The sequence below is a fragment of the Lacerta agilis genome, chromosome 8 (genome assembly GCF_009819535.1).
Source record: "Lacerta agilis isolate rLacAgi1 chromosome 8, rLacAgi1.pri, whole genome shotgun sequence".
Classification (NCBI taxonomy): domain Eukaryota; kingdom Metazoa; phylum Chordata; class Lepidosauria; order Squamata; family Lacertidae; genus Lacerta; species Lacerta agilis.
In genome coordinates this window covers 45,624,979-45,652,931 of record NC_046319.1, presented here as the reverse complement: position 1 = coordinate 45,652,931, position 27,953 = coordinate 45,624,979, and the positions used below count along the sequence as shown (strand labels likewise).

The window sequence follows — 27,953 nt, the reverse complement described above, 5'->3', positions numbered from 1 at the left end:
TGTCACAGAGTGCGAGATATTATGTTTCACCCTTTCCACTTAATGGGGAGGCAGATAGGTGGTATTTAGAATTTATGAGACAAGAGGGTGATTGGAGCAATTTCGATGGTTGCTGACCCGGGCTCCTTTGGGAGGAAGAGAGATAACAAATTTAATAAAATAATAATAATAATTAATAATAATAATAAACGGGCTGAATGGATCCGAGTCAGAGTTGTGGAAAGGTCCCCTTTTCAAGCTGGATCAAACCTTAGGCCCATCTGTTCCAATATCCTGTTCTCACAGTGGTCAATCAGATGCCCCAATGGGAAGCCCATAGTAAGCATAGGTGGCTGGGAGCAGAGAAAGGGGAGAAATTCTATTCAGTTCACATTTAAAGGCAAACCTATCTAATTCACGTTTTCCAAAACAAAACACGAACTGAAACACAGTTCATGTTCAGCATCAACACTTCTCTGAATTTGGCAATGTACATTTCCAGTCAAGAAATGCGTACAAAAATGCAGTGGTAAAGCGTGCATGAAAATGCATACGCTAGGGGGAAAGACATTTTTTTAAAAAAATCATATTAGGGGGAAATGGCTTGTAGAAATGTGCGTGTTTGTCAAAACTGCACACAAAAATGTGTTTCGTAGTTGGTCACACTAAAATGCTGATGAATTTTCATGATATATATTTTAAAATAGAATATTGCTGCAGAAATGTGGAGAACTACATTTAAGATTGGAAAAATAAGTAACGGGGGAGCTGAAATGGGCAGTTTTGTCCATCCCTGGCGGATAAATGGGGATAATGGGGGTGGGAGACAGAAGCCTGAATGTTGCTGTAGTTTACTCCCGTCCACATGAAGACTACATGTTCCTTTCTATGAGTTGGTTAGATCCAAAATTCTTTGTTTGCACACACTGGGACTTTCTATGTCCCATGTTTTCCCCCAAAAAGCAGCTTGACAAAACAAAATCTGGGCATGCCCAGAGGGATTACTGGGCATGCCGTGTGAACAGATCCTGGATCCTGAGTAGTGTTACAACTTATTGCTTTCACATGTTCTAAGACTGCAATGAGGGAAAGTACTTGCACATAAACTCGGGGCTATTCATCTTGTAAAAAGAAAAACGAAGCTCTAAAATAAGACAAATGCTGAGTGTGTGATTAAGTTCTGCAAATTAATAAACATACAGTAAACACTCAGCTTGCTATCCCCAAATTTGCTGAGTGCTTCTGATCTAGGTGAGGGGTGCACAACTCAGTTCAGAGGGCTGCTTTTATGTTTCTACAAATGGGAGGGTTGCATTGTGGGGTTAACTGCCAAACACAGCCTGCCCATTCACTTTGCCCTTTTTCTTTCTGTATCCAACAAATCTCTTTCTTTATGCCACTCTGTACTTAAGTGAACCACCTTTTCATCTACAGCTCCGTTTCTCAGCTATCCCTTCTTGTTCTGTATGCACTTCAGCATTCCTTCCTCTCTGCAAACTCTGCAGCTCCCTGCACCTCATTCTCTGTTAACCCTTGTTTTCTTAGTTTCTAAACCCCACAAATCTCGGTCTCCTCCCACCTCTCAGATTTCCCCACTACTCTCTGCACTCCGTAACATGCCCTCTTCAGTCTGCCATAGAGTTGGGGCAGTGCCAACAGTTCTGCCGCACTGGGCCCTGAGCCCAGGGGACACCGCAGGGGGTCACAACTATGACATAGTGAATTGAGCAGAATGGAAGGTAAGAGGCAAGGGGGTGGATTTTTGCCTCGTGCAGGCAAAAGTGGACTGTTGTCTACGAAAACGTATGCCATGTAATAAGCCTTTAGGGTGTCACAATATTTCTTGTTATGACCAGTATAGTTTGTGGTGCTTTTAGGAAGGTGTAGGATCTCACAGGAGGGAATGGTCCATTGATAGAGAAGGTCTGCAGAAAGGCATGGAAACATCTTCGTATCCAAGAGGGATAAGCAACTGCATGGGCCTTGCCCCTCCCACAGCCTATCTGCTCGCAGTGCTTTTGTTCTCAATGTTTAAGCACATTTCTGTAGACACGTGAGGATACATGGGGTAAGGATCTCAGGACTGGTGGCCAAATGTGGCCCTCTATACATCTCTGTCTGGCCCATGAGACTCTTCCCAGGACACATCCCTCACTAGCCCTGCTCTGCCCTCCTCTTGCGCTCTTGCCTGGCTGGCAAGTGTCCTTGCACTTTGATAATGCAGCATACTTCCCTCAGTTGGAGAGAGGTGAGGTTGTGAGTTTGTAGAAACCACTGAATTTGTGTGGCTGAATGTTTGGCTGTATGGACTACTGAGCAAAGGTAAACAGTCACATCCATTGCTCCATCCACCTATTGCCTCTGGCTGCACCTACCTACTCTGGGCATGTGGGCCCCAGAAGGTTGCCCATGAGGGTATGTGGCCCTCAGGCTGAACCATTTCCCTACTTTTGGATTATAAACTAGGTTATAGAAAACTAGCAGACTTATTTCAGCTCATCATTAAGTTGGTCTCCTCTGACCTACATACAAGTTGTATACACTGCGTGCTTCTCTTTGTTACTTCCCTAAACCAAGTTGCTCCCCCCCCCATCCCCGTCCCCATGTCACAAGATTGCATTAAAATTAGCTTTGAGCATCCGTTCTCTCCCCAACACCAACACCACTGGCACATTTTCTGTTTGGCTTTATCCTGCAGCCCGATTGCCAAGGTTGCTGTTGCAGGTGCAAGTGCTAGAAAACGAATCTGATAGCATATTTTTGAGCTTTGTGTTTCTCTTCCTAGTGGCTCAAGGCTTTAGAAGGAATCACTGAAAATTGTGACACTTTCAACATAATGGCAAGAGTCAGCTGGCGACCACAAGAGAGGCCCCTCTTTGCTGACAGCCTGCAGCTCTGGTTTCAGCAAGGTTCCATTCAAAATGACTGGAGCTTGAACTTGGTAAAATAATCTGTCTAGATTCCATGCTGGACAAGGAAAAAGAAGGAGGGGAAACTGCATGGGGTCTGGGAAGGGATAAGAAAGGGACACCCCCCCCCCCACGTTTCATATTGTCAGGCTGAACTTGGATGGCACAACAAGAACTTCTGCCTCCCCCTGCAGTCTAGCTGAACTGCATCTTGCAAACAATTATTAAATGGTGCCTGGCTTTCCCTTGATTTTGACACACACCCTCTTCCACCACTGCCACAAGCGCTCTTAGATATGTGAGCCCAGAGGAAATGATAGTGATGGAAGTAGTTTTACTTCACCCCCAGAGGCACACTCCATTGTCTCTTGAAACAGACAGGTAATAACAACAATTCGTGTTTACACACACTTTAGCCTAGTATGTGCATTTTTCTACTCATTACATGCCTGGAGAATTGCTTTGCAAAATTCAGAGAAGTGCAAATTTTGTAGATGCCTGTATTTCAGTTCATGTGTTGCTTTGGAAAGTGTGGATGAGGTAGGTTTGTCTTTAAATGAGAACTGAATAAAACTTTTCCACTATTCCTGTTTTGGCCCTTAGACCTGTTTGGCCCTGGGGCAGCACATTTCAAGGGATACCCACCACCATACTAGTTACAGGTTCAATCCCTGGCATCTCCAGACAGGACTGAGAAAGACTCCTATCAGAAAACGTTGAGAGCTGGTGCCAGTCACTGTAAAAAATAATGATCTAGATGGGCCAATCGTCTGACCTGGAATAATGCAGCTTCCTTGGTTGTGGTGTTCCTAGCACAAGATCTGAGCCTTTAGTTCTGCTTCCATCATGCTGTTCTGCCCCCCACCTCCCCAAATTTTCCATGCAAACTAAATTGGTCTAACAGCCACACCCAGGGAATTATGATCACATGAAAGAGAGGCTGGAGGTTCAAAATCATTAAACTGCTAGATTCTTTGAAGGAAGCCATAACAATTCAGCTGCTATAGTTCAGGTCATGTTGTTTTTTAATATGCATGCCGGGCAAGCGGGGGGGGGGGAGTTAAGAAAAGCTGCTATTGGGGGAAAGGTGTCTGTTTTTGTTATGCAAGGCCTGCAGCCAAACCATCCACAAAAGCTTGTAATTCTTCTTCCTCTTATGCAGTGGTTTGGCCCCATGGTTTTGTGTTGTTTACAGATGAGGACATTGGGGTCAGTGACTGTGTCTGTCGGAGATAGGAGGTGGTGAGGATGGCGAGCCCAATGCTGCTTATGTTCCTTGGCTCTTGGAGTGCCGAGTAAAAAACAAACAAACGCAAAACAGCAAACTGAGGCACCGACGGCGGGGAGTGAACGGCTGGAATTTCTTCAAAATTAGCTGAGTGTAACGTGGAAGGCTGATTTTTAATTAATAGTTTTCCCCCTGGCTCTGAGCTCCGAGGGAGGACTGTCTTCTTTCTGCATTGCACAAGGAGACGAGATACGGGGAAGAACAAGGTTTTGTAACCCTGCAAGTTACTTTAGGTTGTCTTTGTTTGCCTGGAATAACACCTTCAAAAAGGAACAAAATATCTCGACTAGCAATGTGTTTTTCTCTCTCTTTGGGGAGCTTGCAGTTTCTGGCCTTGCCAGCTGAACTTGGAATCTGTACCGGTTTGGCACGATTTAAAAGACGGGGGGCGGAGGCAGAAAAGAACCCACTTGTAAGCTGGTGACCAGTTAGCTCAATGCAAAATGCAGCATTGATTTATTTGTCCTTTCTAGGGTGCATTGGCCAATGTGCTGAGCCTGCTGGTAGCCAGCCATTTTGGGGGGGCAAACAGGTCACACATTAAGTATGAGGGAGATCGCCACTGTAAGTATATCCCATCCAGTGCTTTGGTGTGGTTTCTGCTCAAGGTCTAGCCATCCCAGGAATAGGCAACAGCAGAGTGTGGAAGAGGCAGGGGAGCAGACAGGAGTGAAAAGTCCCATATATATCCTGTTACTGCTCAGGGTCCCTGCTGAGCTCTTTGCCACTCCACGGATCCCCCCTAATCATTTTGGGCTAAAGAGAAATAGAAATGTGAAGCATTTTACCGTTCACCTCTGAGTGGATGAAGCTGAGGTCAGTGATGTTCAAAAGAAATTACTTCTGTGTCACTGCACATCATGCCCAACACCTTGTCTAAACTTTATGTGTGGGGAACCTCAGGCCCAGGAGTACATTGGAGCTCTCCAGGTCTCTTTGCCTGACCCTAGAGACGCTCCTCAGTATATGATATCCCTGTCCCCCAGGCTATGCCTTGTCAAGCTACTGGCAAGCAACCCCCTTCTGAAGGTTGCCCATGAGGGAAAATGGCCTTTAGCCAAAGAAAGGGTTGTCATCCCTGGTGTAAAGTCTGCATGCTAGGAATCCTTAGTCCATGGAGGATAGTGCATATGGCAGCTAAGTTAATATGAGGTGCTAGGTGCACACTAAGCCATGCAGGTATGTTTTAACCCAGGTCTCATTGTGCTTTTCCCCATCGGTAAGGATTTTTCCCTGATTGTCAAAGTGTTTGGACTTGGTGTTTGTTTGGTGAGAGTTTTAAGACAATACAGTAGCTGGTTTTTGTATGTGCGCTGTGCCATTGAATTTTATTTAAGATATTTTCATTGAGCATATCATCTTGTCATTCAATCATAGAACTGTAGTAGAGTGGGAAGGGACCCCGGGGATCAACTGGTCAAAGCTAACTTCAGTCGAGGCCTGATCAAAACTAGCAGTGAAATCCTATGCAAGTATGTTCAGAAGTAAGCCCCTTTGAGTTCAATAGAATCAACTCCAGATAGCTCTTTCAGTTTAAATTCTATAAATAGTTACTGTAATCAAGGGCTTATCCACACTTCCATTTCCTCCACTCTTTCCAGTTGTGGTCCATGATTTACAGTTCCATGTCTGAGTGCCCCCCCTCTTTTTTGTCCTGGAGCTTTCCCTGCAGAAACCCACTCTTTAAAGCTCAGTCAGAGCAAATATCAGTCCATGGAAAACCTGAATTTACATCTGCTCTGATTCAGCTTTAAAGAGCAGGTTTTCATGGAGAAAGGTTGGGGCAAAACAACAGCAACAACAACAACCCATGTTCAGACACAGAGCATTAAAGTGTGGGCCTCTACCTGGAAAGAGTAGGGCAAAAGATAAGTGTGGTAAGTCCTAAATACATATGAAGCTGCATTATACCAATACAAACTATTGGCCTATCCTTGCTCAGTGTTGTCCACACTGACTGGCAGCAGCTTTGCATGGTTTCAGATTACTGACATCCCCAGCTCTACCTGGAGATGCCAGGGGTTGAACCCAAGACCTTCTGCATGAAATGTTGATGTTCTGCTATTGAGCTACAGTCCTTGCCCTTTTGTCTAGGTTGAGTTATTCAGAATACTCTGAAACCTTTACTTTTATGAGCTTTTTCATGGCAGCTGGGGCATTTGCTTGTTATATTCCAGCAGTGTAAAAATAACAGGCTTCAGGGGCCATAAACCAACTGGAAATCAGACAGGTTTGGACTCTTGCACTTTCTTGAACAAAAATGGAACAATACGAAAGCAATGTACTGTGTCTCCCTGAATTTTTACAGTATGTTTTCTGCAGTCTTCATTCAAAAGCATCTTGGTCTGCTGTGCACTTCTCTCCCCATTCCAAGTTCCCCATTGACTGTATTCATCCTCCACTTTGTTCCTTACAGAAAATGGAATATTGGACTCCAAATATGTTTAAAAATAATTAGAAGTCAAATCTGGCTGGGGAAAGAGATACAGGAATAGGAAATGTGTGAGGAGGGAATGAAGTTTGAACTTTGCAATGTGCAAATATGCTTTGTTCTTTCTTTCTTTTTTAAGTGAGCAAATATAACTATTCTGGAAGAGTCTGGGTTGAAAGGAAAATAAGGTAAGATCAGTGATGGGGTCCTTATGGTGCAGCAATATCTAGCCCATAAGGGGAAAAAAAATGGCAAAACTGTTTGCCATCAAGAACAAGCTCTAGGGTTTTTAAAAGGCCATTAAAAAGATATCAAAAGTTGGAAAAGAGTAATAGGTTTTCAAAAGCACTAGTACTTCAGAAAACCAAAAACAGAATGTGAAAATTCTGCAGTTACAATGGAAGGGGGGGGGAGAGAAGTTGGAGATGTCCAAAATGATATTGCTTATAAGAAGCACAACCAATTTATTAATAGTTTAGCAGTCCTAATAATTTTTACAGGGATGCATGGAGCTATGGCTGTTCCAAAGCAGTGGGGTGTAGTTCTGCATTATTAGTTCCTGTTGTGGATCTGGTGCAGTCGTATCTAAAGTCATAAATCCTCTGGGAGTGTCAAGGGAGAGCAGTTGCAAGTGACTGACTAATTGATTGGTTATTTAATTGTGATACCGTTTAATATATTTAAAATATATCTGAGCGGTGTACAAAAAACTGAAGCAACAACAGACAACTTAAACTGAGTATTACAAAAAAGTACAGCTACTTATATAAAAGGTTGCACTAATGCAAAGTAACTAATGCATATAAATCAATACCAATTTGATTTCCTTCTGACACACCCTCGCTCTCAGCCTCCAGGTTCTCACCTAGTGTCCAACCAAACTCTCAGCTCACCCACAAAAGCTTCACAACAAGAAGAGTTCCTGGATACAGTCTCTCATGCTAGACTTGTTTTTTATGGAGAGCCCACTCAGTTGCACTCTCCACGTGCAGTTCCAGGTACAGCAGGTTTGTACACGGGGTCCAGAGGATGGGGAAATGCCCCCCTCTCCACGCAAAGCTCTTTCTTCACTCTCTGCCCTCTCCCCTTCTTCCAGTGATGCTGGGTCCAACCTTTTCCTAGAAGGAGCGATCATAGGCACCACTTCTGACAATTGCATTGTCTTCTGTCTGCTTTGACTTGAGCCCGCTAATGTGCAGCACCTAACACCATGGCACAACTGGCATGAATAAAAAACAGAAAGTAATGATTAATAAAAGAGCTCCGGACAGACATTATTCCTGTATTATGGGCAGAGGGTTATATTAGTTTTATTCAGAGTAGACCCATTGAAATGAATGGACCTAAATTAGTCATAGCCATTCATTTCAATGCATCTACTTTGCGTGGTACTAAATTGAATATAACTTGGTGTCCACCACTGGATCTTCTTAGCTAACAGTGTTAAAATAACATCCTTATTTGGCTAATTAATATTTGGACCTATTGAGCTCAGCCTTACAAATAGCTACATCCATGGACTATTTGTGGCAAAGGTCAAGAAGAGGATGCTAAAATTATTCCATGGCTCTTTTTAAAATTGTAACAGAGTGCAATGTGTTTTCTGCATTGTACTTTAAAAGGTATATTTCCAACCATGTTCTCCCCCTTTTCCTTTAAAGAAAAGCTACCAAGGGAAGCACAAGGAATTTTTTCACATTTGTCGTGTTTTTGTCTGGATATGCCACTAACAGAATGAGCAAAGCCACCCACTTCTGCCTGTAGCAGTGGGTACTGGTGACTTCCTACAACTGTGTTTTCATAATCTGGTGTGTGGTGTCCTAGGCATCTGGTGGAGGAATTTTTGTAGGGTTCCATACATGTTAAGTGCAAGCAAGCAGAATTTGAAGCTTTGTGAAGCTAGGTTGTACAATGAGGGGTGGTCAAATCTGTCAATATTTTTCTCTCTCAATTTCTAATTTTTTTCTCAGTGTTGAGTTCTGTTCTCCACATTTCCACATCACTTTGCAATTCTTTTTTTAAACAAAATCTTGATGAAAGTTCATCACCAAATTTATTCTAATATGCACATTTTTGAATGTAATGTTGCCAAATCCATTTTTACGAAGCAATTTCCCCCAATATAATTCATTTTTGCATTCCGTTTTCCACAATGCATGCATTATATAGCTAGAAAACAACAGTGCAAAAATCAGAGAATGCTTGTTTTTCGGTTCAGAAACTGTGAACTAGTTTGCTTTTAAATGCAAACTGAATCAGATTCCCCCCCATCCCTATGTAGCACAGATGTAAAAAACTAAGGTAAAACACTATTCCCCTCCCCCCCACCCCCGAATCCCACAAGATGGGAAATACACACGCTGCCTCTCTTACTTGTCATTAAGGAAACTATAGGTAGGGATGAAAATAGAAACCTCTGACAGCTTGATTTTCACTTGCTGGCAGCAAGCTTCAGCGGCGCTCTGTAAGACCCTATAAATATGCAAACGAAGGGATATCCCGCACCAGGGCTATTGGGCCACTGTAGGACTGAATAGCATTCTGTCGCTGGCATTTTATTGCTAGCGAGCCATACAGAGTGCACCTGCTTTTCAGAGGATTCCATCAACCAAACAATGTAAAAATGTGAACCAAAAGGCAGTTAATCTGGCCTATTTACGGAGGACAGCTCCAAAGCATTTTGTTTGAAATTACTCCAGCCTGCATTGGCAGGGGGAAGAGGGGAATTCTCTACAACGGTCCCCAGATTGTATCCTTCCCTGCCTTTAAACAGATTGCTTCTCAGTCCTTTGCTTCTTTGGAATGGTGACTCTCAAGCTGGTGTCCTCGTTGAGGCAAACTAAGCATCTGATAATTTGCTCCGGGAGCATTTGGGGGAGATGGCAAGCCCATAAGCATGCAAGCCACTGAATATGCAAACTGCATGGAAGCAGAGGCACTACCTGCTTCTGCCTTTGCTTTGAAGTGCCTTTTTTGTCTTCTTGGATGTTAGAAATGTCAAGAGGTCATGCCCAATAGAGGCTGGCTAGCTGACCGCCGCACCGGTTTCTGATGATAGTTGCACAGTGGTGCGCCGAAGCAATATGCATCCAACTGTGTAAACGATGCTTCCTTTGGAAGCATAGAGCTACCAGAATACAGAAAGAGCTTATGGCACGGGAGGTGGGGGACGGGGACTGGCACCTTTTGTCTCAACAAGGCCGCAGACCCGAATGATACTTTGCAATTGGCGAAAGGGAATGGAAGGAAGTACAGGCTCATTTCTGGAGCAATCTCCCCCCCCCCTTTGTTCATACTGTGAAACCATTTGCTAGCCCCATCAAGGGTATCTCCTCTCACACACAAGGATGCCCTAATCTTATTAGTTTCTGTTCGTGTCACTGAAGTCCTTAATTTCATAAGCTGCTGTTGCAAGTTTACTTCGTGATTTAGCTGGCTCCTCCCTAAAGCCGCTGTTTCTGATTGTTGGCTCTTTCCCCTCTGCTTTTGGTGGGGGCTGTGTGCTGAAGGATGAGAACAAACATTCCTGCTCCTATCTGCCCACTGTTTCAAATGCAAACCTTGACCCGCTTGCCGCTGGAAATGAAACTGTTCCAAAATACGCAGGCATCTGTAAATGCATCTTTGATTAAATCCTCGGCTCGTTTAAAACTCCATTATTCCAGACAGCAAAGCCCACGAGAGACGATCACTTCACAACCACTGATTGCAGTGCTTAATAAACTGGGTGGGGGATATGCGGATATTTTAATTACAGGCCAAAACCTCAGAAAACTTCTTCACCGATCAGAACCCAGAATGATGTGTTGTAAAACTAGAATGGCAGCACTTTAAATTAAAACAGGTCACAGAGATCGGGATTAGCACTGATCTGAGGTCGTTGACTCTCATTTCAGATCACATAAACCTCATTAATAACAGAACCATTGACCCTTAAACTCCAGCTGCCTCTTCCCTCTGATTTTTTTTTACACCACTTTCATTAAAAAAAAAACTTCATGAACAACTAAATACTATCACTCCTATCCATAGACTACTACAAGTCCACATTTTATTTTCTCATTTTTTAATGCAGTTATACACAACTCACCTGGATATTGGGGTTGGAACCCACAATTTGATTGAGACACTCTGTTTCAAAATGTGCTTTTGTAAAATATGCATGTTGTTATAGATACTGTTATTGTTGTTTGCCTACATGCAACTTTTTGGTTCAAAGGACCTGCAAAGCAGTGAACAGTATATTAAAATGGATAAGACATAGTGCATTGCTGGGGGCTGGACTAAATGATCCTCAGGGTCCCTTCCAACTCTACAATTTTATGTTTCTATGAACAACAAAACACATGACAACAAAACATCTAACAAAAACCACAGCATAGGATGGCCTGAGAAAAAGCCATGTTAGAGGGTGCTCTAACAAATCCTACATCCTACACACTTCAGGACTAGAAACCTGAACAGTCAATGACAATGCACACATCACCATCTCCTCAATGCTGTCACAGTGGCTTATGTTTAGCATCTTGAAGTGTTCACGTTTCCTTTAATCTATTTTCTGTTTTTTTTAGTTTTCTAGAGATGGGACATGCCCTGGGAGGATATTTTGTTTTAAAAAAAGCTTTTCCAAATAATCCTACCATATTTAATGATAGAAAATGTTTGCATGAACCTGATCCATCTCCAGTTGTGCCTCACATAACAGATAGAAAATAGCCTCACTGCAAGGCATGATAGGCTTTTACTAGATAAAATGTATCATGGGAGGCGTGTTCTCTGGGGCTGGTGAGTGTGGGTTAGGGTGGCCACTTGTGTATTGCCAAAAATTCCATAGCATTTTTCTGAGAGATTGAAGAAAATACCAACTGCAGGTTTATGGAAACAAAAAAAATAAAAGGGAAGTGTTTCAAGGGTTACAGATACTTGCCCACAGTCCTGCAGCTGAATATTGTGAATGCTGGTTATGTTTTTATGGTATCAGTTACAGATCAGTTTCTACTCATTGATTACTGTCTCTAACAGACAGTGGGACTTGCAGCCAAAGAGATAAGAAAAATCAGAGTTGCACAATGGTTGGTCTCCAGCACTATAGGTGGATATAGGCATGTGTGTAAGGACTACCAATGGCAGGCAAATGCGGCACAGCATCTTAGAGGAAGTTAGAACAGATTTCATCTGCTCCAAAATTGTCTGTCCCAAATTTGGGTCGCCCTTTATCATGCTGCCACCACCTCTCACCCACCCAGGCTGCCTTGACCTGCCACTGCCACCTCTAACTCAGCTTGCCACCACCACCAACCACCTGCCACTTTACTTTTGTTACTCTGCCACCAGGCTGAAGCAACTTCTCTAAGTCCACCTCACAGGGGTGTAGGAAGGGGTGTGTGGTCTGCCCCGAGTGTCATCCCTGAGGGGGTAACAAAATGGCACACCGCGGGGAGCAGCACTTACCGCAGAGCCTGGGCTGCAGCACACCGAGCCACGCATCTCTCCTGGGAGTGATGCGGTGGCTCAGGGCCCCACGCTGCCTGAAACAGCAGCGTGGGGCTTGCATGTGCCAGGCAGACTACATGGGCAGCTCACTGCAGCGCCCCCATGTGCAGATTGCCACACTGCCTCCCCAGGAGGATCGCCCCACCCCCGCTGCTCCGGGTGCTGGAGCACCTAGCTACACCCCAGCCACCTCCTTCCCCTCTGTGAGGCCTGTATCCCTTTGGCAATTGCCAAAGTGATTCCATTAGGCACTCAGGGGCTCATCAGCAGGGTTGGAATGTGACTCTGCTGACTCGTGTAAGAGTGCCGGTCTTAAACGGGACATTCCGGGATCCAAACAAAAGCTGGGGTTGGCTTCTTTGATCTCCCAAATAAAACGGGACAGTTGGGGGTATGCAGGACCAGTGCTAGGGTTTCTTGCACCCTAGGCAGACCACCTTCTGGCGCCGCCCGCCGCCCGCCAAAGCCTGCTTCAGCGGGAGGTGGGGGTGGTGGAGAGGCAAGCAGCAGTTTCTCTGCTGTAGCAGAGAAGCTGCTGCTAGCCCGTCCTGCCCCCCGCCAAAGCCTGCTTTAGCGGGAGCTGGGGGTGTTGTAGGGGGCAAGCAGCACCTCTCCGCTACAGCGGAGAAGCTGCTGCTAGCCCGCCCCCCCCAAGCCTGGCCAGCGCCCCCTCCATTTTGGCACCCTAGGCAATTGCCTAGTTCGCCTTAATGGACGCACCGGCCCTGGGGGTATGAGATTCTCATATCTGTAGTTGTCCTCCAGAACTATAGACAGCAGCTTTGATTTGCACACAATTTGCTGGATAAGGCCAAAGGCCCATCTAGTCGAGCATCTTGTCCTCACAGTGGCCAGTTAGAAACCTATGGGAAACTCACAAGCAGAACCTGAGTGCAACAGCTCTCTCCACTTCCCAGCACCTGGTATTCAGAGGCGTACTGCCCCTGACCATGAGCATGGAACACAATCATCATGACTAATAGCATTATCCTCCACAAATTTTGTCAAATCCCCTTTTAGAGCATTTCAAGTTGGAAGTGAATTCTATAGTTTAACAATGTACCGTGTGAAGAAGTATTTTCTTTTGTCTGTCCTGAATCACCCAAACATTCGGGCATTCTTCCTATGCATGTTCTCCATGCCATGCATATGTTTTGTTGCATTCAAATCCCACCTTTTTCTCCAAGGAGGTCAGGGTGGTGTACATAGGTCTCCCTTTTTAATCTTCACAACAACCCTGTGAGGTAGATTGAGGTAGGTAGCTGTGTTGGTCTGACACAGTCAACATAAATTAAAAAATTGTCCAGTAGCGCCTTAGAGACCAACTAAGTTTATTCTGAGTATAAGCTTTCGTGTGCATGCAGATGCACACTTCTTCAGATACCTATGAGGTAGGGGAGGCTGAGAGTGACTGGCCCAAGGTCACCAAGTAAGCTTCATGACTGAGTGGAGATTTGAACCATGGTCTCTCAAGTCCTCGTCCGACACTTTAACCACTACACCACACTTTACACTACATCACTACCCTTTGCTTGCACGCTTTTTTTCTAAACTAAAAATATCCAAATGTACCCCTGTGTCCTCCTTCTCACTTTTCTGGGCTGAGGCCCCTGTGCTCACCTTACGTGCTGCTCATCATGCGATGTAAGGGGGAGACTGGTAGTTTATTTCACCTTATGACCAGATAATGGGTTTTCTATCAGCATAAAAATGTGTAGCAGGGCCAATAAATTATATTCTTCCCATAATGTGGGATGTCTTTGGAAGGTTGATATAAAATGTGCTACCTGCCAACAGTTCTTTAAGAGGGTCATAACTTTGGGGGCGGGGATGGAGGAACACAGCTTGGGCAAATCTCTCCTAGTATACCTACAGAAATAGAGGCCAGGGCCTTTAATTTGTAGTTTTTCATTAAGAAGAGATTTAAGGCAGGATTGCAGCATTGCTGCCTTTAATTTTCTTTGAGGGATTCTTTCTTCCTTGACTTAACAAGCTTACCTTTGTCTGTCGGTTTGATTCCCCCCCCCACCCACACCCCCGGTCTGCTGCCCCCGTCATTTTATTCAGTGAAGGGGATGAGATGAAGCTGTTTCTTCTGCCACATCAGAGTATTTTCCCCCCCCTCCCCACCAGAGCTGTTAGCAGTGGAAAGAACAGTGTTTTAATTTTCTGTTGTCTTGCCAAATCCAAACGGGATTAAATGCTTTCAAGGTCTTTGGGCTATCGCTTTACCCAAAACACCCATCCCAAAACATTCGGAGAGGCAGAAAGACGCTGCATAGCTATTTACTTTAAATGCCTGATTAAAATTTCATGAAGACAGGAAGTCAGGGAAAAGAAATAGAATGCAGGAACGACAAATTCCAGGTCTTTGTAATTTTTAGCTCGACATCATACAACAGCCATCGAGGGGTGTGTGTATGTGTGTGTGTGTTAGATTGTAAGGAAATAAAAGGTATACAATTATGCTGAAACTTTGAAACTGCATTCTGTTGATGTTTAGGACTGTGTGTGTGTGTGTGAGTATAACTGTACCTCATTAACAGTGCATACATACCATGCATTATCTTGGGAAGTGTAATTTGCCCCTCACAGAGCTACAAATGCTCAGCATCTTAAAACTATAGGTCCCATTATTCTTGAGGGGGGGTGCAGTTTAAAGGTATGATATGTAAACCTGGGATTCTGATTAGAAGATGACCATTATTTAAGGTTAACCAAAAGTTTTGTGCTTTTAATACAATTCTCAGACATTAGGGAAATGTATTTTTACACCTGAAAATGATTTCCGCTGTCTTAGTTTTAAGGAAATATTGTCATGCCAAAATAGTTTTACAGTCCTTTGCATGTCTGCTCAGAATACGTTTCATTGATCTCAACAGAGCTCACTCCCAGATCAATCGATATAGTATTTCAGACATATGCATAGGCAATACTATGCACAGACTGGGCCTTACTTCCTAATATACTTGTATAATATTGTGCTGTTAAGTGTGTGTCATTTTGGGGCAGGCAGGGGTGGAAATAGAGTGAGGATGGGAGAAAAGGGAGAATTGGGAGGAATATTTTGCTTTGCTTTTGGTTTTGAAGTCTTGGGACCTAATGTTCTTCAAAATACATTATTCTTCTTAAACTTATTAAAAAGTTGAAATGCTTTTTTCTCCTTAATAAATAATTGAATGTCGTACCATTGCTACTGAGAGTGCATGCTTGCAAATACTCAAGTGCAGACCATTTTATATCGGAAGCAATCAATTTATTTTCCTTTGTGTAATGTCTGGCTGCTCAGATGACTATCATATCCCTAACTGAATATTTGGGCAGGCCCTACCTCCAAACAAAATCTGGTTTCAGTCAGCAGCGGAGGAAGCTGCTTGGGAGCCTGGGGCGGCACGCCCAGGGGTGGGGGGAGCTGCCCATAGGGGAGGGGCACACTGCGGGGCCTCCAGAGTCTGCCTGCCTCCTCCCATTCATCCGTCCTACAGCTGGGGGGGGGAGGCAGCGCGCAGACTGGGCAGCACGGAGCCTGCGTGTGCCCAAGCCACTGCGTCTCTCCCAGGAGAGATGTGTGGCTCAGGTGCGCTGCAGGCCCCGTGGTTAGTGTCACCCAGCATTTTGTCACCCTCCCTCAGTGGCGATACCCAGGGTTGCCTGCATCCACCGCACCCCCCTTCCTCCACCCCTGGTTTCAGTAGGCCAAGCTAATGAACAAACGGCAAGTTTGATTATTATTTTTACAAACAGTTGAGAAGAAGGTGAGGTTGGACAATCTCCGGGATGTTGACTCCACAGAAGCCCAGAGGTTCGCAGTATTTGGTGGTTGGAGTGAGGACTGGATTTGAGGCTGTTGCTCCTTCCCCTTGGCCTTGGGCAACACTTTGTTTCTCCTTGGTCTCCTTATGTACTGTCACATGAATGAGTGCCTAATGTGCAGACAGCACTGAGAACCTTCTTAAGTTCTAACCTGGCAGTTTCTCTCATCTTAACAGATCTCTTAGACAAGCTTACATTTGAAGCAGGAATAACACACAGTGAGATTTTACAATTTAGGGACAAACTCAGCGTTGAATGAGCCCCAAGTCCCTGGACGGCTGACAAGCTGCGACAAGTTTGTTTTTTTTATTTATTTTATTAACAAGTTCATTGGCTTGCTAATACACAGCATGCCTCATGTGGTACTCTGCCCTTGAAGGAAGAAAGGCAAATTAGTTGCTTAAAAAAAAAAAGTCCCCCCTGTTTCTAGAAAAAAAAAACCACAATAATATTCTCCATGAGGCTTTACAGGGCAAATGTCGTTTCATTCAATCCTCATGTGCACACTACGGTCTTTTTGCATCCATTACCAACATGTCACAGGTGCAAGCCACCAGGGAGAGTGCTGCAGATTTAATTGTGAGGCAGGTGGTGATAACTCGGCGCCATAATGCAGTCATCCCAAGGTGCGTTTGTGCATCTGTTAAGCATGTGAGGATTTTAGTTTATTTTTCTTTCTTTTTTAGGGGGTTGTTTTCCTCCTATAAGGTGCCACCGGGGGAAAAGGTTAACAAGACCAAAGGAAGTCAAAAGAGGCTGGCAATGGCTTCTAAGGTTAAATAAAATTAATAGTAAATATCCAGTTTATGTGCATGCAAGAGACAGCAGACGAAAATGTGCCTGGCTCTTTTGCATAGATGTTTGTACAGTCCCTCAGATGAGTTAGGTTGTCTTGTCTCATGTGAATTCTCACCCTCTGACCCTTGTGACTTCCTGCTCCTGTTTTTTTTTTAAGCTTTTCTGGAGAGAGGAACTGGCTGCTTCCCAAATAGCAAAGGATTCCTTTTTATCCTTGGATTTTTGAAGATTTTTTTTAAGGTTGCCTTTTGGAAAGAAGGGAGTTAGAGTTAGAGGATAAACATCCATGGAAAGCTCTTGGTAGGGGACTGCAGAGTACTTCTAGGAGTTAAACCTAATAGATACAAATATGCTGTTATCGCTAATGTATTATTTGTTTATTTGAAGCATTCCTTTTATCCCTCTCTTTGGCCAGAAAAGCCTGTCTCTCATATATATATATATATATATATATATATATATATATATATATATATATATATTCTATGCTGCTTAATATTTCAAAAATACAACTAAAAAAATGGAACAACATTTCATTAAAACAAAAATACAACCTAAAACTAGTACTGCAATAATAAACTCTTAAAAACATATACAACTGAATAAAAGAGAAATTCAGATTACTAATAAGACAGTCCTTTGACACAAAAGGGATTGGAAGGGAGGAAAAAACCAAATAACATCAAGCATTAGTTACAAACTGCTTTATAAGGACGAGCCGGAATGAAGGCAGCACAAAGAGAGGAGCAGCCAAAAGCTGAGTGGTCCTGATTCCTTTGTGTTCCTCTGCTGTTGTGGCAAAGGATAATTTGTGACATGCAGCAATGTTATCATCTCCAGTGCACAAAAAGTAGTTTTGCCATGGAAGCAAATCTGCCTGTACAGTTTGAAGTCTCCAGTCTTGTAAGTTCTTGAGGAAAAGGCTGAAGAACCCTCTACTGGGGATGTCTTAGGACAGGCATAGGCAAACTTGGCCCTGCAGATGTTTTGGGACTACAACTCCCATCATCCCTGACCACTGGTCCTGGTAGCTAGGGATGATGGGAGTTGTTGTCCCAAAACCTCTGCAGGGCCAAGTTTGCCTATGTCTGTCTTAGGACATCTTGGCCTGATCATCAAGATCTTCGGAGGAGCCTTTGCTGGTGGTCCCCGTTTCTCAGAGTCATGGCTTGTAAACTACTAGAAGCAGTGCCTAAGCCGGTGGAACTCCCTCCCACCTGAGATTAGACTGACCCCCCACCTACTTGCTGAACTTCAGAGATATTACTGAGACTGTCTTGTTCCAGCAGGCATGTTAAGGTAGTGTTCAGTTTTGTGATAAGTCTTTCTTATTTCATTCTTTGCATGGTTTGATTTCCATGTATGCCACTTAGAAACACTCATGATTAAGCACACCAAACACCTTGCTTTGCAGACAACAACAAGTAGCATTAACAGAGTGTAGAAATATCAGTCCATGTTAATAAATGAAGTGTATCAGTTAACAATACCTGCCCCGCTATATCTTGCAGTCTTTGTTACAATGCGTCCATTTCAGTTGTCAGAGACCTACGGTAGTAACAGTTGCACCAATGGTGGGAATGTGATACATGTAAAATGGTTTCTTTTGGGAATTTTATTTTTAATAGGCAGGTCCATCTCTCCCAATCCAGCTGTAGTATTGTTATGCATTGATGATTTGCAAAAGCCACGTAACTATAAAGAACTAGCATTCTTCATATTGCGTGCAGCTAGAATCAAAGTGCCCTCAGGCTAGAAAATAATGGAGGGTGCTCCACAGAGCAGGAGGTTTGACAAAAAATTTTGTCTGAAAAACTAACCCAAGACGGAAGGGTGGTGAGGTGAATAGAAATGCTGCCCTTCTTGCCCGCTGGGCGTTCTGCTGTCTTTATGGAGGGGGCACATACAGGCACTCATAATTGGGCAGCTTTTACTTTAGATTTTTTAAACTGTTATTTCTGCATTGCAAGGGGTTGGACTAGATGACCCTTGGAGTACCTTTCAACTCTCCAATTCTATGATTATATGAACTCTTTGTGACAGCGCTGTGATATGATTGTGCCATCTATACTCTCCACTTTTGTTGTAACTTGTAGGTTATTTGAATGTTCTCGTTTCTGGATTGAAAAACCAGTGAAAGCTACACACACACACACACACACACACACAAGAACTGGCATTCCCTTCAGTACATGCATTAAAACAACAACAAAGTTAGGAGCTTTCCGAATCCAGATATCTGGATTACTGTTCCACTGCCCTGATAGAGCAACTACATGTCTGCATGCCAAGATATCAGAGGAGAAAAATCCAGATGGAACTAATTTTCTAGAGACATTTCGAATAAAGGAATGGGATAACATTTTAAAAAAAGAAATCCTAAGGGCAACACAGTAAAGGGCAACCTATCTGGTGCTTGGCAGCACATTAAAATAATTTGTAAAAGTACGTTTTATGGGACAGAGTAAATAAGGCACATCATACATCATTTGGAAGACATGCAGAAATGAGGCAGAGAAAAATCACCATTGGATGTTTTATATAAGGCCATTTTCATGAGTCAGCTTCTTTTTGAGCTTTGCGGACTCTCCAGCTGCAAGCTTTGCACTGTTGGCTTATCTTCAGCTTGTGGCTTTGCGTGTGCCAGAATTAGCTTATAATTGGCTGTGCCTTCCCCTTTGTAACTGGTAATAATAGAACTCTGATCAGCACAAAAAAAGGGAGGAGGCTTAAAATTTGGATGTTTTAGCTTCATTGCAACTTCAAGAGGCCTCCAATTTGGCCATGCACTCGCTTTGCTCCTTGTACGAGAACTGACATATGTTTGAACAAAAAGAGAGCTGCAAATGTGTAGGATAAATGAGCAAGAACTGGGATTTTGCATGTTGCAGAGGCAGTGACCCTATCTGCAGAGGCCAGATCACACAGAGAGGAGTGGGGCTGCATGTGCTGACCAACCCCCTTCATTGCATCCCATTCTGGCACTGCCCCCAGGCTGCTCATGCATTGGGGGCTCGCCTGTAGCAGTGCACCCCCCCATTAATAAAGATGCTGTCCTGTTGCCAGTGAGGGTGAGCCATAGGGATTCTAAAACATCCCCCAATCATAGTTTCAGTCTGGAAAATATCATTGTCCCTAATCATACATGGCAATAATTTTTTGGGGAAGATTTACTTTATTTTGCCATGCTATCATTTCCCCAAATATCAGGATAGATGAGGTTCCCTATGGTTATCGGTTCACAGCCTTTGGATGCTAACTGTGCTTTGTATTTGTAAAAGTGCCATTTAGCTCAGTAGCTCCAAAGGGTTTTGTTTTGAAAAGGGGAAACCAGAGTGGTTTGAGGTTAAGAGCACCGTCAGTAATAATACAGCAATGCATTGTTCTGACGATTCAGGACTCATGCCCAGTCTCTCTCACCGGGCAGATTATTCTGTCTTGTTCAGAATAAGACTTCAATGTTGCTTGCTACAGGTAGGTAGCCGTGTTGGTCTGCCGTAGTCGAAACAAAATAAAAAAATAAAAAAATTCCTTCCAGTGGCACCTTAGAGACCAACTAAGTTTGTTCTTGGTATGAGTTTTTATGTGGCTTTCTGGTTGTTTTAGGCAAGTCAGCCATGGAACCATAGAATTAGGGCTTTACCCTTCATCTTCGACTCCAAAGGACTCAACTTCCCTCATTGCATTTGCGCTTTCATTTTGTACTTTCCAAGCTATTTCTCTGGTGATGATCTGTGGTTTACACGTACAAAAGAGTAACGTGGATCTACAAATACAAAAGTGTATGAATGCGCGTTCAGAAAATATTAGAAAGTCATTATTTATTAATTTTTTATCCTGCCCGTTTCTCCAAAGGAGCCCAGGGCAGCAAACATTTCAGTACCAAAGCCATACAATTAAAACATCTAAAAACAATTTAAAAACACTTCAACAAAACAACGGAAAACTCCTAGAAGCAACTGCCTACTCTCCAACTATTTATTCCACAATGCCAAGGATAGAACTCTCAACGATAAAATGTCTGGGCAAACAGGAATGTCATCAGATTTCTCCTTAAAAAGTGAATAATAGTGAGGGAGACTGATACACCTGATTAGGGAGGGATTTCCACCAATAGGGAACCACCACCAAGAAGGCCACTGAACATGGGCCACTGCCAACCGGGCAATCCACAGTAGTGGCACCACCAGCAGGGCCTCACCTGATCATCATAGGTCCCAAGATGGATGGTATGGGGAGGTCACTCTTTTAGGTACTAACCAACTTTGCGGCTGCATTCTATAGTAGCCACTGTCTCTGAACCATCTTCAATCCTTGTGGTAGTCCAGACAGGAGGTTACCAGGTTATCTTGATCTAGAAACCAGCCTAAGCTGGGCATAAGTGTTCCTAGCTACAGAAGCCACTTGAGATGCCAGGGACAAGTTGAAACCCAGGAGTACTTCATAGATTCATAAAGCACAGAACTCTGAATGGCTTTTAGCCCAGATGGGTAGTAGTACCTGCCATGTTCAGAGGAATTTCAGATACAGCATGCCACTGAGCGGCAACAGCAGGACAGGAAGCTGTCTTCTTCCTGTGAGCATGCTGGAGGCATCTGATTGGCCACTGCTGGAAGTAAAGCCTGGGGGGGGGGAGAAGAGAAGGTGGTCCCTGGCCCCACCCACTGCCGACCTTGTGGTTCCTGACAGATAAGGACCTTGGGGTAGTCAGAAAAAATATTCCCCCGACCTGCTGCCCTAGATGGACCTCTGCCTGATCTAGGAAGGGTCATTTTATATACTCACTGCAAATACAATAGATGTTTCTGGGTTTAACTTATCAAAGCCAGTCTATTGGCTATTTATTACACTTATAATCTATCTTTCCTTCATTAGCTCAAGGTGCATGCATGGTTGTCCCCCCCCCTCTCCTTTTTATTCCCCCGCCAACCCTATGAGGTAGGCTGAGAGACTGTGACTACCCCAGTATCACCCATTGAGCTTTGTGGGGCTCCATCCAACACTCTCACTGCCTGTACCACACTTTTGCCAGAGTGACACCCCCCCCTTCTTCTGACAAGTTTGTAACAAAGTGTGAATTGTTATCACTACCAGGATTGGTTAAATGTTTTGTGATGAAGCCTAGAGGAAAACACCCTAGTAATACAAGGCTGAAAAAAATACTTTAAAAAATGAAATAAGCTTCTTTCTCATATCTCCCCCCACCCCCGGGTGCCTTGAAGAGCTTCAGCTTTCAGAGCACATTGAGTAGAAACAAAAGGATACAGAGGCCAAACATTTTGGTTCTTTGGGTGGACTAGAACAGGCAGGCAGTCTAAGGAACTGTGTCTGACACAGAGGGGATGGTAAAGTGTTTAAACTGGCTCTGTATTTATTGAGTTCTCTTAAAGTAAGCAGTAAAGTCAAGTCTGAGGCATTGATCTAGTTCTTTACTGGAAGACCATAGCACGTTTTAAAAATAGTGATTACATTCTGATAATTGCAGTTCTGTAGAGAATTCCAGTAGTTGGACACAATATAGCCCATAGTTTTCTTTGTGATCCCTTCCCATGTTTTGGGGGAATGCACTCATATTTTCAAGTCTTCTCCGTTACACAGAACAAGGAATACTATAGTACAAGAAGATACAATGGCATGTTATGGAGATGTTGAAACAAAATAAAAAAAAATAAAAAAATTCATTCCAGTAGCACCTTAGAGACCAACTAAGTTTGTTCTTGGTATGAGCTTTCGTGTGCACAGAATCTTCAGATAGTGCTCATGGCTTGTTACGGAGAAACAAACTATGATCCTTAGTTCAGGTGCAGCTAAAGCTTGATGGTTTGTTATCCTGCTCACACCAGGCAAGGAACACAGCAGACTGATTGATTTTTTGATTTTTTTTTAGCAGGGCAGGGGTGAATCTAGATCACTTATTATTTGAAAAAATATGAGGCACAAAAATAAATAAAAACCCATTAAAATCCACAAACAATAGAATACAAACACAGCACCAGAAATATTGAGATAAAAAGATAAGAGTTCCAGCCTTGGTGGTCAGAATAGCCTTGAGCAAAAAGTTAGGTTTTGAAGAGGAACCGAAAACAAATAATGGATGGTACCTCACAGATTGCAGAGGGAAAGGAATGCCAAGTGGGTGCAGTAACCATAGAAAAACCCCTTTAGGGATGGAAAGATTTACCAGTTTTGGTTCTTTTGGCTGCTCATTTTTCCAATCTTAAATTCAGTTTTCCACAAATTGTAGATATTTACATTAAAAAAAAATCCTCATGAAAATTCATCATCATTTTAGGAATTTCTCCTAATAGACGCATTTTCATATGCAGTCTTGACTAATTTTTGCAAGTAATTTCCTCCAATAGAAGACATTTTTGTATGTTATTTCTCAATTCTACTCAGAGTAGACTTACTGAAATTAATGGACCCAAGTTAGTACAGTACTGTTAATCCACTTCAGCGGGCCTACTCTGAGTAGAACTAACATTGGCTACAACCCTTGGCTTATAATTATGTGAGAATGTGGTCGGTGTGTTAAAGAAAGGGCAAAACAGCTGGATTATTAACCTTCTAACTGCATTAAAGATTGCCCATGCTCAGTGCTGGAAAACATTCAACAATTCCATCTGTTAGAGAGTGGTTATTTAAAGTTGCACATATGGCAAAACTGAGATGGCATATAGAAGGAATGGACACAATTATGAGCTGAAACTAAGTTTTTTGATTAGGTACATCTGACATCGGTCAGTTCAGAGGCTATTGAAATGTAGAAAGAAGATACAGTCTGGCTGGCAAACAGGCTTCTTGCCCCCCACCCCCCAATACATCCTATGTTAGAGAAAACCAACATTGAGTTCATTATCATTATTTAGTGTGGTTTGAATCATTTTTTGTTACAGAAAAGAGATGGCCCGCCTAACTTCCCTTGTGAGGGAGTCCCACAATTGTGGTGCTGTCTCTGAAAAGACCCTGCTCTGTGACCCCACCGACCACATTGCGGTGGCAGTGGAATGCAGGGCCAGACACCTTGGAACCTTGCAGTTTCATGCAGAAAGAGGTGGCCCTTCCTCAATGCCTGCTGAAATCTCAGAAACTGAATCAGAGTGGAGAATACCAGGCTATATAGAAAAACAATCCAATCTTGTATAGGGCATGTTCTTAGGAATACTGCTGTGAATGGAGTTAAGTTATACGAATGTTCCCTCTTTGAACCGTGTGTTTGCACTGCACAATCCAGTGTGGAATTTGGATTGCCAGTGCAGACAATGTTTAATTTCTTAATTCTCTCCCCACCCCACCCCCCTCTTAAAAGCATGAAGTATATGCAGCCTTGGCAATATGGAGTGGGGGCAAGGAGCTCCGCTATGCCTGGTGAGAATTCCTGTTGCTGTTTTTATGGCTCCCAGGAAAAGAACATTGGCTGTCAAATATATCCCCACCAGAATAGAGACAGTTGACTTGGCAAGGCACTGGGCTTGTACACACTATGTGAGAAAATGCATGCCATTCCCCTGAGTTAGGAGCACGGCTACAAATGAAAGGAAGGAGGCTGGGATGACACTCCCTTGCTAATTATAACCCATCTCCATTCACATAGCTCACGTTGTGTCACCCTGCCCACGATAAACCACCCTGCTTTTCAGGGCTTTTTTTCTTTTGGCTGTCAACCACTTTGTTGCAGATTGGAAGTTGGCAGAGAGGGTTTGAGGCTCAGAAGCAATTTTCTGTTTGGTGATTTATGAGGCAACATAGACTGGAAGCAACCCTGCCTGTCTGGGCTCATATTATGGAAAAGGCATTTGAAAATGGCCTCGATCTGCTTATGGTGGTTTCCCCTCTCCCCTCCCTTTCTTTTTCTTTTTAAATAGTAATAGTGGCCTGATGTTTGTAAGGGCCCAGTGGCCTGCCATGTATCAGTCAAAGTGCTGGTTTGACCCATAAATGATTGCTACACTTAAATTTCCCTTTGAGTAACTAGGGTTGCTAGACTTCCTGCTCAAAATACCCTGGCTTTTTTTTTATTATTACTTAAAAAAAAATTGGAGCGGGGCACAGATTCACAAGTTCCAAATGGCTGGGATCCAGAAGAGTCTCACATTAAGACACTTATACACGCTGATGTGAATTCACTTCTGTTTGAAGCTTACAAATCTATCCCTCTTCATTATCTTGGATGTTGTTGTTTTTTGGAGGCCCCCTATGCAATATGAGCCGTGATATTGTGGGGCATGTGGCCAGCAGACACTCATCCTTATTTATTTAAAATGTTTCATAACATTCCTTCATCAAAAGATTCCAGGACGGTGTACACACTTGTGAATAAAATGATTAAATTTTATACACACACTTTTAAATCAATAAATAGTCATAATAAAATCCACAGACAACAACCCCACCCCACCCCCCGAACAGATTGCAGTTCTAAAAATCGTCTACAATGTAAGTGGGACATAGTTTTTCTGGTGAATGCTACATTGAACATACCCCTGCTCTTAACCAAACTTGCCTTAAAAGAGAACACTCTGTTTTTTTCTCTCCTGAAGTTATATACTGTTTTTGTTCATTTTTCCTCAGTAAGTATTACCATGATTTATTTTCTTGCTGGACTCTGTGTTATATAAATGACTTTGCTAGCAGCTACATCATGGCAGTGGGGCCTCTTTTTGGCAGGATTATTCAGAGCTCCCTTTATCAAGATGAAAGAGGTATTGAAATGAGAGAGCATATTAAAATATTGTTCATGTAGCTTGATAAAACAAAGGCTTGACAACACATTTTTCTCTCCCATGCAACTAGTATACTCAAATCAAGACTAAGACAAGCTGTCAGGCACAATGAATGTTGTCTTTGCTACTTAACAGCTCTCTCCAAACAAGAATTCATCAATTTCAGCATCATTGTGGAAGGGAGGAAAGAAGAGAAATAATATAAATGGGAATGAAATGCTGAAAATTTTCACATAGAAATGAATGCAACAGTTTCACGATTTTTGGGGGGGCTGCATTTCCAAAATTACAGCCTCATCACCGAAGTGTTAAAGGATCAGTGCGTCATCTTGGGGTATGCATAGAGAAAAGCCTTTTCAAATTGCGCTTCTGTACAAATCGTGGTCCTCCCTGAGATGGCAAATCCACATATTGCAATAACTATATAAATAAAGAGAGTGGTGATGCTTTGTCAGTCATTTCTAAGGTACCCTTTTGACATGACAATCCAGCATGATTGCAGCATATCGGTCTGCAGTAATGCCTGACTGTTTTAGATATTCACAGCACCGAACATTCACGATCAGCCTTTAACTCCACCTAAGCCATTTAAAGATGCATGCAAGTCCAGACATTACCTAAGGCTTAAATCTCCATATTGTTGATAGGCCTGCTGTGAATACTTTTGGGGAAGCATTTCAATGCATCAAAATTCTTGATGGAAAAGAGAATATATCTAGATCCCACTTTTCCCTCAAGTGAAAGCATTCAGATCTTAATTTATCATGCCTGTTAGATTCTGGGCAGCCGGAGCAAAAGGAACCCTGTAGCAAGACATTTATATAGGAATCCATTTGGGGATATTTATTCATTTTGTAAACTTTTCCCCCTTTTTGGTCATATTTTTTTTTAAAAAAATAGTCAAAGCAGCTGATGTACGGCAAAACAGTTTAAAACCAAAAGACAGCAAAATAAATGATGATGGAACAGCTTCACACCAGTTCAACTCATAGACAGCCCAAACATCCGCCGGAATAGCCAAGTCTTAGCTCAGGGAGGGCAGACATCAGGCTTATGGGAACTGCTTTTTTATGAGCTGGATGCAAAAGACATGCACTCTAAATTAAAAAATTCTAAGCTCAGGAATTCCATGTGCAGTTCACACACCTACACACCACACACACTCATGTTCACCTCCTCATCAGCTTTCTTCATCCATACATATATATGGATTGTATTATTTTCCTGCCATTATTAAACCATTGGGAGTCAGAATTCCTTGCCAAATCACATTACTGTTGTTCTCATTGTTGTTGAACAACCCCACCATCCTTCAAAAGGACAATTATGCAAAAAAAATTATGTTTTGCAAAATTCAGAGAACTGTGCATTTCAAATGATGCCTGTATTTCAGATCACATACTATGAATTAGGTAGGTTCATATTAAAAGGCAAATGAATGAATGAATGAATGAATTTCTCCCATGACCCCACTGCCTCCTGCGAAAATCCTATTGGGCAGATAGTCTTGAACTGAAGCTGGTCTCTCCAACAAGACCTGCTTGGTACCAACATTATTTTCATTTGGGTGACAGGTTAAGGCCTTCCTCTATTCCCAGGCATTTGATGGGTCAATTGGTATATGGGTTTTTGTTTTTGTTTTTTATTGCTAGTAAACAATGCATGAAATGGACTAGTTCCATTTAATAATGTTCACTCCATTAATTCAGAAATCTCTGAACTACACCTGAAAGTACTTCCCATAATTACCATGTGAACTGAATGTGAATTAAGTTTGTTTTGGGATAGAACTTTGAAGTATTTCTAGTTCATTTTCAAACCTGCACCTTCTACTCTTTGGACCTTTAAGCGCAAAGATTATACTTGTTGGGGGAAATAAATGGCACAGTTCACATTCCACTGTTTTCTTAGTCTTCTTAAGTATACTTTGTACTTAAGCACAGCCGCTTGTAACATTCTACGTGCTGGGAGGGGGCAGGGAGGAATTGCCAAGGATTATTTGGATGAATTTAAATTAAACAGTGAACTGAATGTTAATTAAATTAGTTCATTTTGTAAAGGAACAAGCACGAACTGGAATGAGTTCCTTTTGGGGGGACGGGACACTTTGAACTTTAATATCTTTTTTAAATGAACTCTGTGAGCTCTGTGCATAAATTTGAGTTACATTTGAAAATATTACCTTAATAGCAAGTTACTATTAAATATAAACCAATTTCAATTAGTTTTCCTTATGACACATCCTCCCTCTCAGCTTCCTGGCTGGGACTCCACCTGTCCACCCTGCTCTCACCTAGGATCCAAATGAACTCTCAGCTAACCCACAATAATCTCACAAAGAGAAGGGATCCTGGAAACTGCTGGCATCAGCCTAGCCCAGGCTTCCTCAACCTTGGCCCTCCAGATGTTTTGAGACTACAATTCACACCATCCCTGACCACTGGTCCTGCTAGCGATGGATCATTGAAGATGTAGGCCAAAAACATCTGGAGGGCCAAGGTTGAGGAAGCCTGGCCTAG

General features: G+C 42.9%; 1 protein-coding gene across 2 annotated transcripts in view; it reads left to right on the top strand.

Moving 5' to 3' along the window:
* The window catches only part of MAF (MAF bZIP transcription factor), a 232,142-nt gene that overhangs the window by 57,758 nt on the left and 146,431 nt on the right, over positions 1-27,953 (top strand). The gene's annotated exons all lie outside the window — the stretch shown is intronic.